Raw genomic sequence first — 4,937 nt, 5'->3', positions numbered from 1 at the left:
GGCCCGAGTAGCTGCCGGGGGTGTGCGTGAGGGGACAGAGAGGGGCAGCCGGCCGGAGGGGGCTGTGAGGGGACGGCCCATGACGGGGGCATGGCCCATACGGGAAGAAGAGGCGGGTAGTTGTCCTGCTCTGGGTTTCCCCTCGGCCCCAGGCTATGCAACGCTTGTTTCCCAGAAGTATTGGAGTCCCTTACCCCCAGGATAGTAGATTTGCGGGCCCCTAGTGCGCCTGTTCATTGGAAAACACGCGTTCTGAGTCAGCCGAGTGGGGAAACCCAGCGCTGCTCAGACACATCTCGTGTATTTTCTTCCTAAACACGCAGCTCTGACTCCCTGCGGAGTCCTTGCACAGGGGCTCAGAAAGCAGTAGTCAGTCTCACTGGTGGTGGTGGGACCCTGAACCCCTCTCACTTTGCCTACAGCTGGTATGAATCTAACAGTTTCTCTATTGGTGATGCTCAGACTTTCACTGCTGTGTTTTTGAAGCGTGGCGCCATTGCCCAGGTTTTGGATAAATGACTCTTGGGAGAATGGGAGCAGCAAGTAAAATTGAATCCTGCATCCTCTGGTTTGCAATGGACATTAAAGTTTATTTGTTTAAAAGAATATTTACAGGTGGGTAATGATAAAAGGAGCTCTCCTTATGTATCTGGCCATCCAAGCTGCAGTAGTACTAATTCCTGTAAGCGTATACTAATTGCTGAAGTGTGGAAAGAATGGAGAAGAAAGATGATGATGCATTTTTTCCTCATCTTGCGAAACAATGATTTCACGGAAGACAGGATTCGGGCAGAGTACTGCCTGTCTTGGCCTCACATCCCTCAGCCAGCCGAGAGCTGGCTCGGGCACTTTGAGGCAAGAGTGGTTTTTGTAACAGGTACAGAGTTTCGAGGAGAGCTCTTTTAAAGCTCGCTCTTACTTGACTCGTGTCTTGCATGTAGTCATGTTGTGTAGTTACTAGAAGGTGTTCCTAGTAGAGTGATTAGGGAAGTACAAAGCCTACATAGGACTGTGGCTGCTGAACTCAAGTTTGGATACAAAAGGCACTCAGAAAGTATTGGTCAGTATTTACATGTTGCAAATTAATCTTTAGATAACTCCTCTGTGGGAGGGCAGGGGGAGGACCTCCTAGTTGCCTGACCCTCCTCTTCATCACTGAGTCACTCTGAGGATGCTGGCTGCAGTATGTAAACTTTGTGATCTGAGTAAGTAGATCAAGAGGAAGGCAACCTTAAACTGTAGTCAAATGGCAGACTTGCTGTCAACTCCAGGGCGTTACTAAGCTCTGAGGTAGGAAATGGGGCAGAGTTCTGCCCTCGTGTACTCCTCATGGGGCCCTGAAAAAAGTAGATAGGGCTTTACAAGGCAGAGGCATGGGATTTGGGTTTTAGTAGGGGCTAGATGGTTTTTTAAACACAGTTTGCTTCTTGCTTATTAGGAATTTAAGACAACATTATTTAATAAGTCTCGATGCTTAGATCTTAAACAATTCAATTCATTATTCCAGTAATGTAATGCAGATGTTACAATTAAGAAACAGCCTTTCATCAGTTATAGTTTTAATTTGTTCTGTAAATAAATGATTAAACTAAGGCTATAGTATTTGACCTGAGCCTGTATAGCAGTTGTGATAGCAAGAGTCTTGGTCACTTGGTAATATCAGGACAGTACTTCCAATTATTAGTCCAGTTTGCTCATGAAGGGTGCTCTTTTTTCACAACTGGCTTTCAGTTAGTGTTACATGCCTCAAATATTTACATTTTGCAAAATATAATAGTTAATTAGCACTTGAAGTTTAAAGATACCTGATCTGTGTTTCACGTTACTCCTCTCCCCATTCCCTTGACCATCAACATTTGAACCCCTACCCTGAAGCTTTGTATCATATCAGTTACTTTAAAAAATGAGGAAACATCACGACATTCTATCGTGCAGATACCTGGCGAGTGTCCTTAGAGCACAGAGTTAACGTGTCTGAACCTAAGGGATCACTCCAGTGCTCCTTGGATTAATTTCAGTTTTAACAACAGAAATCAAGTCCCATATGCTTGATTTATAGTATGTTGATAGTATTTTTCCTTCTCCTCATATTCCTCCCCTATTAATTGACCATGGTACTTAAGAGGGACAGAAGGAAAACGTGTTTTGTTGTAAGGGGCACCAGAGAAAGGTGTTGTGCAAATATGCTGGCACAGTACTGCAACAGGCTGCAGAGCTCATGTACGTGGACACCTGCAGCAGCAGGTTCAATCCCACAAAAATCCTTCTTTATCCTGATAATAGCAGCAACTTACCATGTTGCAAGGCTGAGGGATGAAGTACGTTAGTCTGCTCTGTTGCTGGAATTCAGAAACTCGTGGTTTTGTATTCAAAAGTGCATGCGAAGTCTGAAGCCTGAAGAGCATCTGCTTTTTACACAAACATCATTCAAGGTTGGCAGCTGAGACACAGCGACCTTGGCTACGATATGGAGATCTCCAAGTGGAGCAGAACTCTCGGCTTTCCTGTCAGACTTCCCTACAATCTGTGCTATTAATCAGACACTGTGATAACACTTCTTTAGAGCTTGATTTTGGTGAATTTATTTAACCTTGTACATGGCAGGAGTTGCACAGAGCTAAATAGCAACAGAATGACATTAACTTGACCCTCATCTTGGAGAGCTGCCGAAGGAACATGTCCTTGTCAGTGCACAGAGATGGCTGTGAGCTCTGGGACCAGCAGAGCGGGGAAAAGTCAGGGGTAAAGGGTGTCTTGTCAACTGCTCTGCCAGTTTCCTCCCTTTGGAAATATTGCCAGAGCTGACATGTTGAAGGTGAAGTAAATACTAATAAAGCTGCCATTAATTAAAATTTCTTAGGGCTTCAGTGGATTAATTAAATGGTATTTAAAGATGTTAATTGTGGTGATGTATTACCGTCATCCTACAGGGCTCAGGAGAATCTAGCATGAAGTGGCACGCAAATGCTGTTTGCCACACTCCAGGAGGACTTCAGACTGCGACAAGAGACAGTACCTTAGCAGCCAACGGGAGAACAGGGAGCCCGTCCTGAGAGAGAAAGCAGGCTTACGTAGCCTGTCTGGAGAGAGATGGCAGGTACGGTGGGCAGGGGAGAAGTGATGGCTGCCTGTGAATATGTAAAGGGCGGAGTAGCATGTAATAAAGAAGGAAAATGGTTTAAGCTGAGTGGATAGCATTGGTGTGGGAACAAATTTATTCAGCTGGCCGTGACAAAGTTTAGTTTGGAAGGTGGGTAGTTCCTAGCTGTAACTGTGTTTTGGAGCAGTCTTTGGACTCCAGGTGGATTCAGCAGAGGAAGCTCGATCTGCCTGAAAGGCCCATCTGATGCAGTGGGAAAAGGCACAGCTACCCTGAGAGCCTCTGCTGCTTTTAGTTTTCTAAAGCCCATTCCATTCTGATGATTTGTCCATTTCTTTGCTAAGTAAGTTGCAAGAGGGGAAAAAAAGGTTAAATTGCAGCAGTTTGGGAGGTGGATGAGAAGCCACAGAAAGTGCTTCCTATATAGAAATTGAAATGGGGGAAAAAAAATCCCCTGCCACAGAGTCAAGTTGATTTCTGCAGATGTCTATGAAGAGTTGCTGCTGAAGATGGTCTCTTTCCATGATGCCGGCTTACCATATAGGCTCAGGTGTAAGTTACCTTCAATACCTCCCTCCCATCCCTCTTCTCTCAAGCACGTTTTGCCCAATATTCCTGGAAACAGAACTTGATTTGCAGGTTTGTAGCCTTCATCCAGCCTCGCATCTGTCAGCAGTTAGCTCCTTTCATGGAATTTTAATGAACTGTATGCTTTTAAGAGAGCATTTAGATACTTCAGCAGAAAAGCAAGAGTCAAAGCCCCTCTGCACTCAGCCTGTCCAAATGAAAGCATACCATTGGCAACATTTAATCCCTTTTGCTCACTTCCGAAGTCAGAGCTGCACATATTCCTAATTTTTTCCCACCCAGTCAGTGTCACGAGAGGGCGAGCCAGAAAAACAATTCCCCTACCCCACGCACAAGCCACTGTCTATATTGAGATCTGAATTTTCCAAGGGAGTGGATGGGATCCTGACATCTGGATTTAATCCAGACTCAAATTCCAGGCTTAGATCTGAGAACTTCCACCTCCGGTCCTGAGACCAGCAGTTTTTAGAGAGAACTTAGTTTACCTTTTAAGGCAAAATTTGAGGGTTGCGATAGTAGCTGCATAGTGAAAATTCTTCCCATGCTGAATTTCTTTAGCAGATTTTCCTCATTTGGATCCAGTGTCTTCTTTACGTGACAGAACAGGAAATCTCATTTCTCTCTAGGACCCTCTAATCGGTAGAGAATTTGACCAAGCTGGAAGAGCTGCTGAATGCTGAGGCACGTGCAACCTGTTACAGAGCGACTAAGCAGCACCCTGTTTCACAGACGCAGGCCAGGCAAGCTTCTTACCCCATCTCATACAAACAAGTGTCGAGTTGTTTTTCTCCCCACTGTAATGGATAGCTTTTAAAATTCATGAGCTGCCGGCGGGTCCTCACAAGGGTGTTGGGTCAGGATGCTTTTGCCCGTCTGCTGGGCCCCAGGTGCTGCCCATTGATGCAGAGGAGTTTGGTCTCTTGGCAAGGTCCCATTACAGGGGCATGACTCATGCTCAGCTGGGACAGCGGGAGCTGTTGCCGCCCTCATACGAGGTACCCTGCCCTTCTACTGAAGGGCACTACTCCCACACCGGGGCTGCTGTGGTCTACAGCCCATCTGATTAACACATCCAGCAGTCATTTATCTTAATTCCAGAATATCTCCCTGACATCCCTCCAGTTGCTTCAGATGTGGAAAATCACACAATAGTCTTTTTTTCATCTTGCATCCTTGAGTTTGTCTTGCTTTGTGCAGCACACAGCAGGAAATGATACACGAATCTTTCCAGCTACTGTGAGCTTTGCTG

This window comes from Aptenodytes forsteri, unplaced genomic scaffold (assembly GCF_000699145.1).
Source record: "Aptenodytes forsteri isolate BGI_AS27 unplaced genomic scaffold, ASM69914v1 Scaffold528, whole genome shotgun sequence".
NCBI classification, from domain to species: domain Eukaryota; kingdom Metazoa; phylum Chordata; class Aves; order Sphenisciformes; family Spheniscidae; genus Aptenodytes; species Aptenodytes forsteri.
The sequence above is the reverse complement of the archived record's forward strand: the minus strand, read 5'-3'. Positions refer to the sequence as shown.